The sequence below is a fragment of the Peromyscus leucopus genome, chromosome 4 (assembly GCF_004664715.2).
Source record: "Peromyscus leucopus breed LL Stock chromosome 4, UCI_PerLeu_2.1, whole genome shotgun sequence".
In the NCBI taxonomy this organism is placed as follows: Eukaryota; Metazoa; Chordata; class Mammalia; order Rodentia; family Cricetidae; genus Peromyscus; species Peromyscus leucopus.
The window spans coordinates 3,951,946-3,966,691 of NC_051066.1; the positions used below are offsets into that span (position 1 = coordinate 3,951,946).

General features: G+C 50.1%; 1 protein-coding gene across 2 annotated transcripts in view; it reads right to left on the reverse strand.

Annotated features, from left to right (window-relative positions):
- Gsn (gelsolin) overlaps positions 1-13,321 on the reverse strand; it is a 56,965-nt gene extending 43,644 nt beyond the window's left edge. Inside the window, exons 1-2 of one of the 2 annotated variants that reach the window (XM_037204488.1) lie at positions 13,228-13,321; positions 12,640-12,735 (exon numbers count right to left, since the gene is read on the reverse strand). The gene's annotated coding sequence lies outside the window, so the exon portion shown is untranslated. Of the gene's footprint in view, positions 1-6; positions 96-12,639; positions 12,736-13,227 lie in introns of those variants that run through there. The other variant, XM_037204487.1, reaches the window with a different exon arrangement.
- Between the last annotated feature and the right edge of the window lie 1,425 nt (positions 13,322-14,746).

The following is a 14,746-nucleotide window of genomic DNA, read 5'->3' on the forward strand; positions in this document are numbered from 1 at the left end:
ACCTACCTTACAGGGTTGTGCAAGGAGAAGAGAGCCACTCCGTGAGGAGATGCTGTGACAGCCGCCAGTCACAGCCGAAGAAGAGTCGGTGGTACCTGGAAAGGGCCAGGAATCTCAGTGTCAGTGTCTGAGGTAAATCCTGCCTACCTGCATGGCTTCAGCAAGGAGACACTCACTTCATGACAGTGGTGCCCACACCTGCTCCTGGAGGGTTGAGCTGGCCAAGCCTCCGGATGCCAGGCTATGAGCTCCTCGGAGTAACTGCTTCACTCTGAGACTGTGGCCCAGTCCATGACCTGGCAAACGCCACCTCCGGTGCATGTCAGAAGAGGGGCTGGAGGACCACCCTATCCTAATCCCAGACCAGCAGTGGGTTGTACAGCTGAGCCCTCCAGCCCCTGCCTTCCAGGGACAACCTGGAACTTCAATCCTATCATCGTGTCCCTGTCCCAGTCAGCTCCTTCCAGCTCTGGAAGATCTTGCTACCCAAACCGGCTTCTTCCAGCCAGGGGGAGAGTCAGGATGCCATCACAGTGGGGTCTCACAGGCCTCACAGATGAGGATACAACAGGCCCCTCCTAACCACAGCGTATGGCCCAGACATTGCTGGTGGCTTCTGCAGTGTTGGTAGGGGACACAGCAGCGGACCTGAAGCCACAGGCAGAGAGGTCAGAGGTCACATGTTTATCTAGGTCTGGGGAACTGGAGTTAAATGGCGCTTCTGCAGGCCTTTCTCACATATCTCGCAGAAATCCCTAATTCCTAGAGTACTCAAAGCACACTGGGAGTTTGCTTTTGAAAATGACAGACAACTATGAACACTATTAACTCCAAACCAGTCTCACTTGAGGCGGGGAGGCTTCATACGTTCCCAAGTGCACCCCTTTCCCATTCAGCAAAGGATACCCCCGGCCACCATCTCCCATCCACACAAGGATGCAAGCAGCAACCCCTCCAACCTCCAGCTCAGCCTCTGACCGCACCGGAACACACCTCCGCCCTCCATCCCCACTGGACCTCTCAGTTGGACAGACCGTCTCTGGCTCCCTCACAATGCAAACCTCCTCAGAGCAGGCCCAGGCCACGTCACTGGGTGTCTCAGACGCTGCTGTGGCTCCACACAGCCCCTAGACAAGGTGCAGGATCCTTTACCTACTTTTCAGCATCTACTCTTTGTGGTCTGTCGTGGCCAACCACTTGAAGCACAGTTCTCATCCACTGCCATCTTCATCTGGACCTGCCAGACTCCAGCCAGACAGTGTCTTCCCTTCCTTGTAGCCTCTGTGCAAGTTTTGTATGCACTGTTTTCTCGAATCCTCTCGGCCCCTAGGTTCTCTGACATACTAAACTGCAACAGTCTATTTCTGTATCGCTCTCCCAGCAGACTAAGATCTGTTCATGCTACCCCAGACCCTGCCTGCTGCAGCTCCAGATTCTCCAAAGGAAGAAGCCTGGGAACAATATGTTTGCACACATGGCTGACACATGCTCACAGGCACATTCCCACAGAGCTTGCTCACAGTACAGATACTGCCATCTATGGGCAAGAACACGACACTCTTCTAGACGGACACCAGCTTCCATGCTTGGATGAGTTGACAATGAGCCCAGCTAAGTCTGGGCTTGCAGGTTTCCGTTCTGGAAAGGCTGTAGCAACTCAAACAAAATCTGCAAGCAGTTGATACTACTAGCTAGGTCTCCACCCACATGCTCCCAATGGAGCAAGAAAGAGAGGGTTTCTGTTGCAGCCCCCCCCCCCCGCCCCCCAGGCCAGCTCCAGGCTGCTGGTTCTGAGTCTGCCTGTGCACTACCTCAGAGCTGGGGGGGGGGGGGGAGGCAGCTCCCAAGAGTCAGGCTGTCCACCAAGGAAAGGCTAACCTCTGGGCAGGGAGCTCATTGACAGTGTGCTGCCACCAGGGACTCACCGGTGCATTCTGCCTGTGAGTGGTGGAGGCTACAGCAGTGGCCCTTCTCACCCTACAAGACCCCTCCCGAGTCACCAGTGGGACTTCTGGACTTGATGTCCAGTCACATCACAAGGATTCAAATGGCCACCTCCGGTGACAAGTTGTCACTTTGGTACACTTCCTAGGTATCAGACTCTACAGGCAATACAGGAAGTCTGCTAGGCAAGTATCATGCCACTTGCCAAGTGAGATCCCAGGCTCAGAGGGGTCAGGCCACACAGTCAGGATGTCCAGACAGACCACTGCTCTTGGGTCTAGCTTACTCAGTACCCAGCTATAAATAAGGTTAGGCCTCCTGCTCCCTTGGAGAAAGACCCGAAGCTTTGGTTGCTCAGGTTTACAGTGAACTTGTGCAGAGGGTTACGGGGTCCGTGATCTGAGCCACGGCAGGCCACTGCTGTCTCTTGTATATGCTTCTTGGTTTTTATTGCTGTTTTCCCTCCCTTTCTTCTGTTTTTATTCTATTTTATCGATTGGTTAAAAAAACATTCTTAGCTCAGAGCCAAACAGAAATAGAGTGAGCCGCTCCAGCAACAGTTTTCATTCACATATTTACTGAGAAGAATGTTTATCATCTTAAGGGTAAAACCTTCTGGTGGCGATGTTTACCAAAGCCCACTGCGGCCCTTCAGATGGCACTCCACTGAGACACTTGCTCCTGTTGAAGGCCCTACCTCTCCATGACTTGGCAGGAAACTATTTCAACAGCTGCTCACATTCTAGAAACAGTGGACTATAAAGTCTGGCCCAGAGTTTGAAGAGAAGAGGAAGGCAGACAGGATGGGGAGAAGAAATCTCCAGGGAGAGAATGAGAAGACCTGGGTCGGGGGCAGCTGAGCTCTGGGAGGACCAGGGTCAGGGGCAGCTGAGCTCTGGGAGGACCTGGGTCAGGGGCAGCTGAGCTCTGGGAGGACCTGGGTCGGGGGCAGCTCACGGGTGGAACGTTTGCCCAGCCAGCACAGGCTCTGGGTTCTATGCCCAACAACTCTGAAGAAAACAAAAACGTATCTGAATCTAGACTGGCTGTTTATGCCTCATCAATAGATTTACCTTTTAGATAATTATTCTAAATTGACTATCAATTGTCCACTCCCTTTTCTTTCTGAGACAGGGTCTCTTTATCCCAGGCTGGCCTTGAATTCAATACACAGCCAAAGGTGATCTTGAATTTTTGATCTTCCTGCCTACTTTATACAGGTGTGCAACATCACACCCACCTTATACAGGTGTGCAACATCACACCCACTTTATATAGGTGTGCAACATCACACCCACTTTATATAGGTGTGCAATATCACACCCACCTTATACAGGTGTGCAACATCACACCCACTTTATTCAGGTGTGCAACATCACACCCACCTTATACAGGTGTGCAATATCACACCCACCTTATACAGGTGTGCAACATCACACCCACCTTATACAGGTGTGCAACATCACACCCACTTTATTCAGGTGTGCAACATCACACCCACCTTATACAGGTGTGCAACATCACACCCACTTTATACAGGTGTGCAACATCACACCCACCTTATACAGGTGTGCAACATCACACCCACTTTATACAGGTGTGCAACATCACACCCACCTTATACAGGTGTGCAACATCACACCCACTTTATACAGGTGTGCAACATCACACCCATTTTATACAGGTGTGCAACATCACACCCATTTTATACAGGTGTGCAATATCACACCCACCTTATACAGGTGTGCAACATCACACCCACTTTATTCAGGTGTGCAATGTCACACCCACTTTATATAGGTGTGCATCACCATACCCACTTTATACAGGTGTGCAATGTCACACCCACTGCACCCTCTTTAGCATGCTGGGGATCTACCTCAGGGCTTAATGCATGATAGATAAGCACTCTACCCAGTCCTCCTTGAGAATCTTCTAGTCCAGTGTGACCCCTGGACCAGCAGCATCAGCTGAGATGCATCAAGAATGCAGATTCCAGGCCCCAGCCCTAAAGAAACAGCACCTACATTTTCGGCGAATCACTGGGTGATTGTGGACATGGTAAGTCTGAGATTCTTCGGAATGTCATTTCTGTCTACTTTCAAAATTGTTAAGTCTGAAAGCATCTTCTCTGGAGCCACAGTGTCACCTCCCTGCTCTCAGATCTGACCAAACTCAGAAAGAACTCCACTCTCCACTCCAGGATGTAAAATGGATAGACTAGGCAGGCCTTCACTTGATCTTGAGATCTGGCCCTAGCCAGGTAGGGAAGCTGACTCGGGAGGAGAGGAGAAGACAGCATCCCCATTACATAGAGGAGTGGGAGTCAAGTTAGGGAACCAGGTCAGACAGGTGGACACGTGACTTAGCCAAGCTCAGCAGCCAAGAGGCGCTAGGGGCATGTCCATGGCCAAGCTCCCCGATCTCCCCAGGCCTTGGGTTGAACAACTATCACAAGTGAAGGCAGTGCCAGGGAGCTGGGTGGGTGTCGGTGGAAACACATTCGCTCTTTCAGGGTATGAGAACCCCTGCCTGAGGAGTGAAGAGGTGGAACTCGGCAGTTCCCGAGACCCAACTCTACAGGTCAGGTCAGGAAACTTGTCCGGCGAGAAGGCAGTAAAGAGTGGTACCTTCTGCAGTCACCGCAGACACAGACTCGGGGTTGGGGACACAAAGGTTGGTGTTACCATCCCAAGTGTGGAGGCTGTGAGTAGCTTGGCATGAGCACTGGCAGAGATGCGTATGCTGGTGAGAAACTGAGGCCTCCAGAGCTGCCGGGGCTTTTTCCTAAGGCCAAGAATCTCCCCCTTCCACTGCCAACAATGTGGTATAACAAGGGCCTAGGAACTGGCATTCTTCTGGGGAAACTCCACGTGGGGAGTGAAGATGGGCCACCCCCAGAAGCCTGGTGCCAAGAGAAACGCTGGTGTGCATAGTCCCTGGCTTTTTCCTCTGCATGTTGCCACTCTGATGTGAGCCAGGTGGAGGTGGACTGAGACTCACCCACCCACCTCAGTTTTGGACAAAACCATGAATAAATTAATTTTCCATCTCTCTATAGATTGTTATTTTTCTTGCAACGTGGGGGACCTTTTGGACCCACGGGTAGCAGGGTAGTAAGTGCTACAGCTCTCTGTAGTATGAAAACACAATATAGGAACATCCAGATGTATGTGAATGAGTAATGTGGGAATTATTAGTCCCCTAACAAATACTATGTTCTGCTTTACCCATGCAGACATCACAAAAAGCATTCAACGTGGGCTTTGACGGGAAGGCCTCTAGCACATAATGTTTCCCGTAACTGGAGCTATGTAAGAATCCCTGAGCCTCCTGTAGGACTGCGGGATGGATGGATGCACTGGGGCCAGGGGAGGTGGGGTTGCTGGAAAATACCCTGCATGCCCATTTAAATCTGAACTGCAGGTGCACATTGATTTTTCTTTATAAGGATGCCCTAAATGTTGCAGGGAGAATAGCAATACTAAATAATTATTCAATCTTTATCTGAAATTCTAATTTAACTAGCATCCTGTTTTCTTAGTTGCTAAATATGGGCACCCTAAGGGCAGAGTCTGAGATTTCACATTTCTAAAAAGTTCCTAAATGCAGTCCTGCTGCATCTAAAATATCATCCACTGCTACGAAAATGGAATTCTATGCAACCACAAATTCTACAAGTTTTTTAAAAGGCCATTTAAAGTCAGGCAGGCAGTTCCCAGCTTCTGAAGGAGTATTCTAGAACCAAGTGTCCTCACGCTCTGTAGAAACAGTCTGGGAGAGTGCAAGGGGACAGGGCCTAGGCTAGCCCATGAAAATCCACTCTGAATGACACAGCTCCACTGGCTTCCACTTCCTGACCTGAAGCTCGAGAAGTCACTAACATGTATGTGACCGTACGAAGACAACGGCCCTCACCGTTCTGCTCCGGCTCCAGGGTGCTCTGAATCAGATGGAGAAAACAACAGCTCTGAGAGTCCGGATGATCTACGCTGAGGAAGTGGCACATCCTCGGCACATCTGCAGTCTCAGAACCCCAGGGAAGGGCTGGGGCTGGGCTCACAGAGTGCTTGTCCAGCAGGTAAACCTGGGCACAGTGGTGCGTGACTATAATCCCAGCACTTGTAATGGAGGTAGGAGTTCAGGACCATCCTCAGCTACATAGTGAGTTCAAGGCTAGCCTGGGCTGTAGGGAACCCTGTCTTAACAAAAAAACTAACAAAAATGTAGGAAGCTAGTGTTAAAATCTTAACTTTACCCTTGAGGAAACCAAAGCACAGCGGCAGTCCACTCAAGGTCTGAACCGCAAGTACAAAGAGAATAAGGTTCCCTCTGCAGAGAGGCGATCCAACCCGGGTCCGAACCGCAAGCGCAAAGCAGAAGCTGGAAAGAGAGCCTCGTTCCGCTGCTCTTCGGCTGAGAGTCTCAACCCCACCCTCTTCTGATGCTGGTCTGTGCAAGACGATTGGCTGAGAAAATGAGTTGAAGTCTGATGTTTCAGGGAAATGGTCTGTAGACCTGCTGGACTCCTGATAGCCAGCTACAGAGCTCCTTCAAGAATGTGTTTTCCCCGCCAATGATGGCAGGAACACAGGACCACGCGTGAACCACTGCAACCCTTCTGAATAACAATTTGGAAAAACATAGCAAACGCTGTCGAACGTCTCACAACTGAGCCAGGAACTCCATTTGTCACAATGAAGGGGCGAGAGGTGGCTCTGTGGATCCAAGCAATTGCGGTCGAGCCTGAGGACCCCAAGCCTGAGAGAACATACTCCATAGAGTTGTCTGTGACCCCTGCCTTGGCATGGCATGCACGCATGTGCACATACAAATAAAAAATTAAATAAGAATTTTTAAAAGAACATATAAAAAAATTACTCACTAGGGTGTTCAACATGGTATTGTTTATGAACAACCTAAATGTGTGATGTTAGATGATTGGTAAGTGAAGGTACCTACCTGTCCACCAAGGGTGGAATAACACTGATGAAAATCAAGTTAGCATACATCACTTTTATAATTTACCAAAAACAGGGCTGAGAGTACAGTAGAGATGTTGCCCAGCATGCGTGAAGCACTGAGTTTAATGCCCAACACCAAGAAAGAAAAGGAAAAGGAAAATTTTAAAATAAAATAAAATTAGCTGGGTGGTGGTGGCACACACCTTTAATCCGGGAACTTGGGAGGCAGAGGCAAGTGGACCTCTGTGAGTTCCAGGCCAGCCTGGGCTACAGAGTGAGTTCTAGGACAGGCACCAAAACAACACAGAGAAACCCTGTCTCAAAAAACCAAAAAAATTAAATACATTATTATTGTGGATTATTAGTTTAAGATGTGTTACATTCATTTATGCTGTGGAATATTTGTTTAATGATGCAAAGATGTGTTGCATTCTTTCATGTTGCATTTGTTTAACTCTGTGAAGCTGTGTTTCTTTGCCTGCCTAAAATACTTGATAGTCTAATAAAGAGCTGAGTGGCCAATAGCAAGGCAGGAGAGAGAAATAGGCAGAGCTGGCGGGCAGAGAGAATAAATAGGAGAAATCTAGAGAAGAGGGAGGAGCAAGAAAAGGAGGAGAGGAAGATGCCAAAAGACAGCCACCCAGCCACAGAGTAAGAAGAAAAGAAAGATATATAGAATAAAGAAAGGTAAGAAGCCCAGAGGCAAAATGTAGTTAAAGACAGACAGGATAATTTAAGTTAGAAAAGCTGGGAAGAAACAAGCCAAGCTAAGGCTGGGCATTCATAAGTAATAATAAGTTTCCATGTATTTATTTGGGACCTAGGTGGTGGGCCCCCAAAAGTAAAAAAAACTAACTACATATTATTCTATCATTTTAATCTTCTGGCCCATAAGAGTAAGAGTTTATATAGAATAAATAAGTATGCACTTGCCTACTTGGGTATAGTAAACCTGAGAACACTTTTAAAACTTAAGTCTTAAGAATCCTTCATGAGAAAATATTTTTGCTATAATATTAAGAAAAAAGCAAAAAGAACAGAAACTTATAAGTACAGCATGACCATGGTGTGGTGTTGAAAATGTCAGGAAGTGGAGGCCAGAGAGATGGTGTTCTTCCAGAAGATCTGAGTTCAGTTCACAGGCAGCTCCACATCTGTCCCTCCAACTCCAGATCAGACACTCTGCAAGCACCCACACTAACATGCACCTACCCACACACAGACACACCTGCATTCACACGAACAATAAAATAAATCTTTTAAAACAGAAAATGCCAGGAAGAAAGCACACCCCAAAGCCCGTGGCCCTCACTTAGGTGCTGCTTATGGAAGTTCTTTGTTGTTTTTAAATCTTCAAAAATTTTTATTTTCCAAGTTTTCTGTCACTAGCGCCTGTTACCATGAGGAAGGAAGGCCCACTGAAGAGTGCTGTGGGATGGTCTGTATGTCAAATGCTCTGATTGGTAAATAAATAAAACACTGATTGGCCAGTGGCCAAGCAGGAAGTATAGGAGGGACTAACAGAGAGGAGAATTGAGAGAAGAGGAAGGCAGAGGGAGACACTGCCAGCCTCTGCCATTACAAGAAGCATGTGAAGATGCTGGTAAGCCATGAGCCACGTGGCAAGGTATAGATTTATGGATTAATTTAAGCTATAAGAACAGTTAGCAAGAAGCCTGCCACAGCCATACAGTTTGTAAGCAATATAAGTCTCTGTGTTTACTTGGTTGGGTCTGAGCGGCTGTGGGACTGGTGGGTGACAAAGATTTGTCCTGACTGTGGGCAAGGCAGGAAAACTCTAGCTACAGAAGAGACAAAGCATAAATGCCTCCCATACTACCAAGCCACTCCCCAAATTTAACTGGTATTTACCGAGTACTCACGAGCCCAGCCCAGCCACAGCCTCTGAGCAGGGAAATCAAGGGCCCCACCCTGGAGGCTGACATACGTGGAATATATCCTTTGCTTGATAAGTACTTGACCCAAACGATAGATCCGTTGAGGTCAGAAAGTAACAAGAGATCGTTTGCTTAACCAATTTAGCAAAATGAAGGAATCCACCCCCACAAGCCTGGCCCCCTCATCAGAATTCCTTACCAGGCTCCATTGGCTCAAACCCTTTCTGGATCCCTCTTGGGAAAGCCAGTTTCAGAGAGACTTTATAACCAGGAAAAACCAAACAGCAAAACAGAACAGAGAACGGACCAGACGTGGGGCTGCACACTTTAAGTCCAGGACCTGGGAGGCAGAGGCAGGCTGGTCTCTGCGAGTTTGAAGTCAACCTGGTCTACACAGCAAGCTCTAGGCCAGCCAGGGCTGTGTAATGAGACCCAGTTCCCCTCCTTAAATCAAGCATGGAGTACAGGAGGTACCAAGGCAGCAACTGTGCCGACCTAACCGTGAGTGGCACTAACTACAGAGTAGAAGAGCTGGGAAGGGACCTCTGGGTTAAGCCACTTTACTCTTTTAGGGAAGGCCTCAGTTTGCTTATCTGTAAAATGGAGTCAATAGTTCCTCCTTCCTAAACCCATTTAAACAGTAAGCAAAACAATACAAGCTGGAGGTGAACTGGAGATCAAGGAATAGCATCTGGGAGTGAAACCTCGGCTTCCTGTTTGCAAGATGGAGCAAGTGGTTCTGCTCAAATTCTAGTAGAGTCTGTCCAGATTCAAGTAGGGCCACAGAATTTCTGCATCTGGCTCACCTGCCACTTCTAGGCACGAAGGTACCATGTCAGTATGCAGAGCACAGGCACTCTGACTCAGAGCCGGGCAAGCCTGACGCTATGCTACGGTGTGCAATGGACACTGGTGTCCACTGAAAACGTGCGCAGGAGCCAAATGCTACCTCTCATTTTGTCAGCGGCACAGACAGGACCCCGACCCCGGCCTTTAGCTGCCTAGCCTCATCCACCACACCCACTGCTTGTCTCTCCCTACCCTGCAATTGCCCCTGTGGTCCCAGGCAGGGCAGAAGCAAGAAGACACTTCTCAGGAGGAGGGGGAGGGGAGCCAGCAGCAGCAGGAACTACGCCTGCCTGTGGTCTCCAACTTCACAAACCACACCAGGCTGAAATATGACACACGCTCATTCAGCTGAAAGGGAGGAGATATTTTTACTTAACAACCCCCAGCTGCCTAAGCATCGCTCGCCCTCCCCAGCACCACCACCATGCATAACTCCTGGGACCCGCTTGTCTGCTTCAGCTCACATTTCCTTAGGAGGTACCAGTGGGGACTCACTCTTCCCAGCTTTTTTGGGATGTCTCTAAGAGTTTGTCAAATAGTAGAAAGGAAGGACCAGTTCTGGCCGGGTGCCCAGCTAACAAAAGACCTTGCCTGAGTCCTGGAGCCTTAATTTCCTAAAATAGATGGGAGACTGATCCACACTCTGGGGACCTGTTGATGGTAAAGAACATATGTGTTTATAAATAACCCTGACCCCCCCCCCCAGTCTTCCCTGAGCTGTGCATACCAAGTCCCCAGCACCCATTTAAAAGCCAGGTGCCCAGGGCACATCTGTAACTCCCACGCTGAGGCAGGTGAGTCCCTGAAGCTCGTTGGCCAGTCAGCCTTGCTGAATTTTGAGTTCCAGGTTCATGGAGAGACTCTCAAAGTGGTGAGATGGCCGAAGAGGGAGAACTTCTTACACACTCCTGATGACCTACCTGAGTTTGGCCCCCAGATGCAGTAATAATAAATCAATAATAAATAAAAACGTTAATAAAAATAAAGTGAAAAGTGATAGGAGATACCTGAAACTGACCTCTGGTCTTACATATGCACCCATGTGTGCGGACAGACAGACACACACACACACACACACACACACACACACACAGGCGCGCGCGCCACAGACATATAAAAAGAACTAAGAATGCAGCTCCACCCCTAAGCTAGTAATTTCTCTTCCATTCTCTCTCCCTCTAACCTATCATTTCTGGTCACTAAATATTCAAAGGCTGTGGGCGCAGGCCAGAGAGTTCCCTTGAAGAAAACCAGAGATCAGTGTTTCAGCAAAGAGCTACAGGCCAGAATGATACCATCTCTACAGCCAAATGCTTGTCCACAGGAGTCAGGAGGAGGGACCCACTGGCCCCAGAGGACGAGGAAGCAGGGAGCGATCCCTCCCATGCACAGTGCTCTCTGTGACAATCCAGTTCAAAGCACAGACCACTGTTCACCTCGAGGGAAAGAGGAGGGACAAAGGAGGCTGTGTGACTGTCCCTCATTTTGAACCTAGAGCAATAGTCATTTTTATTTTAAAACTATTTTTTTAAGAACACCAGCAACACTGAGACACTAACAATAACAGCATCTATGGAGTAGCTGCATCCCATCTGTGTTCAGATAAAATCTATCTAAGTTTGCAGGACCTGCTGCTGGCCATCCCAGCAGGCATTACTCTGGTTTGGACCTGCCTGCTGGCCATGAGATGACCTTCTCAGGGCCTCCCTTCCTCTAATACAGCCCTTCCCCATGCACCCCCACATCAGCCGCTGGCTCAGTGAGTTCTCAGTCACTGCACAAACCTTACCCAGCATCTTCCTGCCTGTGGTATAAGGTCTAAGTCCTTAGTTTACCCAGTTCCGTCTTCGCTCAGTACCAATTCCAGCCCTCCAACCTTGCCCCATCCTCCAATCTAGCCATGCAGAATGTTCAGAAAACCTCAGTGCCTTTGCGCAAACTGCCCCTGCTTCTTGAATAGCTCTTGCCTGATTCTGGCAAACTGTTATTCATTTCTCAGGCCTTGCTCACACAGACAGGATTAGTCACCCCTCTTACTAGGCTGAAGTAACTGAGTATGGTCTGGCTATGTCAAGATGGGAAGTATAGAGGGTACTTTCCTCCTGGGGGCTCCTGGGCCCCTTCACGGTCAGGACCCGGACCACAAACCAGAGAAACCTGCATCAGGGTAGGAGGGAAGGAAACAGACAGACAGGCAAGCCTGCCTGCTCCCCCAACCCGCTCCTGTGAGTTCCTAATAAAAAAGACTATGGAAAATTCTGGAGTAGAATCCCTCCCCTGATTCACACGGAAACCTTTGCTGCTGGGTAATTTACATGAGTGCCAAACCAAGCTCCCGGGGCTGTTTATGATTTCCCTGGCATTTATAAATAGGGAGGCCCAAGAAAGGAAAACAGTCTCAAAGAAGCTGGAGGCCACCAGTGCTCTGTTCCCACCTTCTTCCTCTTTCTTTTAAAGTCTCCCAAGGAATACCAACCAACACCCACAACCGTGTGGGCAGTGTGAGACCTCTGGTCATTACTGCACAGAGCACCCCAAGAGTGTTCCCAGGAAAGGAGTCAGGAAGAGTAGGCTGGAACTGGGCCCATGCCCTGCCTCGGCCTCACTGTGTGACTCGGAGATGGAGTTCTACTCCACAGGAGGTCAGTATAAAGTGGCTCAGAGGTCCTTGTGCCCAGGTCAGAATTATGGTCCCTGGGGGACAGGATGGGCAGGATTAAGTCTTTGAAAAGTCCCAGAGGCTTAACAAAGGCAGAGGCTAACGCCTTCCACAAAGGCTTGCAGGAACTCCAGGAAGAACTCCTGGTCTGTTAAGATTCCTCTTTCCTCGTGGAGACTGTAAGAATGGATTACAGGGGTGGTGTCTGGGCTGCAGAGATCTCCCGCTTGCCCAACCCTAGCTCTCAGACCTGTGGCTTCCCCTGCAGGCCCGCAAGTCCTGGGACATGGGGAAGTTGCTATAATAAAGTTGGGGGAGGGCAGACCTGAAAAGTGATGGAGACCCAGAGACAGGACTTCTAATCACTCAGAGTCGACGTTCAGTCAGAAGTTTCTTCTCCAGGCAGAAAGGGAACGCAGCACTGCAAGAAGGGAAAGAACACAGCTAATTGCCTTCAGGAACAGTCAGGAAGATGTCAGGCACGTACAAGGAGGAAATTTCTAACAGTCTCGGGCCCTGAAGGAGGAAGGTATTGCCCAGGAGTGAAGGCTCCGCTGTGCGGACTCCTCACCAGGCCACTGTGCAAACCATGCGTGGGCAGTCACCTGCACACGGGGTCTGACACCCCCAAAGCAACGATGACCCCGCGGGGCGGGGTCAAGGTGAAGTCGTGAGCCTTGAGCACAGCGGATCTAGGCGTGGCGGAACGGACCGCTCCTCTTCACCTCTAGCCCCCAGCCACCCTCCTGGGTCCCCTTGAAGAGAGGCAAGTGAGCGAGCACGTCCTTCTCCCGCTATGCCCGCGCGTGGGCCGAGCTCCAAGTTCATCCGAGCTCGGATTGGCACGGGTGGGAGAGGAGATTCAGCTCGGTCCACCCCCAAAGCCCGGGACCCGGGCGGCCCGCCTCCCTACCTGCTGCCGGGCGCAGGCGACAGCGGCTGCTCGGTCCAGCTGTGTGCTCAGCTGGTTCCGGGCGTCGGGCGGGGTGCGCTGCAGGGTGGGCAGGGCGCGCGCCGGAGCCGCCCTCGAGGCGGGGCAGGCTGCGGGGAGGAGCGCAGCTGGGAGGATGAAGACTGGCTCCAGGCTAGCATTCATCCTCTGTCCAGCCTGAAGGTGTCAATCAAGCGCTCTGCGGTCCACAGGAGGAAACTGAGGCCAGGAACAGGGAGGGCAGATCTGAAGGGGACTAAGGTAGTGAGGAAGAGACTCAGGTTAACCAGAGCGAGGCTGGGGACAAAGAGTGTACTGGGCGTGGGTGGCCTGCGGTGCAAAGCTCGACCAGTCCGGGGAGGGCCTTCAGAGGCAAAGCCCTCCGACTGTGAAATAGCTCTCTGCAGGAAGAAGAGGTGATGTGCAGCCCGCCAGCTTGCCCTACTGAAGAGAATGAAGGAGAGTCTTTGCTAACATCACCCAGAAATAAGGAAGGAGAAATGCCAAGAGACCCCATCCTAAAATGTGAGCCTAAGCTAGGTGTTAGAAGGACTGGGCTGGAGCTCCTGATGTGTCCAGCCCGGGGACTCTGGGCAATGAACTATGAACCTAACACATCTAAGCCTCAGTGCATCCACTTGTCAAATGGGCCTCTCATGGTGGGCGGGGACACGATACGACTCACAAGGGCAAACAGTGGAGTCCTCATAAACAGACACTCACTTTAGTGTGAAAGCAAATCGTCCCGCGGCACAGCACTGGTCGGGAAGATGAGAGGAAGGGCATTCTCATGCAAGCGTAAGAACTGACTTCTCCCCACTGCATCAGACACTATTTGAGCATTTGCAAAGGAGCAGGATACAGGATGCAGGATGCGGCAAGCATGGCTTCCCTTTGGAAGAATTCACACACCACATAGGGGTCTGCACCAAATGACCATGTCTGCTCCAGTCTGAGTGCTGACAGTAGCTCATGTTCACCAGAGTAAAGCTCCCTCCAATACAAGGGGAAATGTACCGGGATTCAGTAATTACTAGGTGCCAAGGCTGCTGGTATTTCAGTAGCAGAGAAAGAAGAACTCAGAATTTCCTAGTCTGGTCTTTCATTGAGGAGTAGCCAGGAAAGCCGCAAGGCCTGGGGAATCCCAGGCTGGTACACCACAGGTGCTTCCCAAGTCACCGGCTTCACCCTCCCTTTCCTGTCCACCAAGGTAGGCATTATGATGTCTGTTTTTCAGAAGAGATGATGGAGCCACAGGAAAGGTGGAGCTCTCTGGGCCTGGTCCTCTATGCACGCGGCTTAGCTGTGGCTCATTTGTTCAGTGTCCTGTGTCATACTCTGCCATCCTTCCTGGCATGGTGAGCTGCCCAGTTCCACTTTCTCTAAAAACTAGAGTGCCCACACGAAGGGAAGCTCACCCCCTGTCTGGAGGGCCAGTGGGTTGGGAGGCAGAAACACAAGCTGCTTGGCTCTCCACTGACTCCAAGCCCAGGCATACATG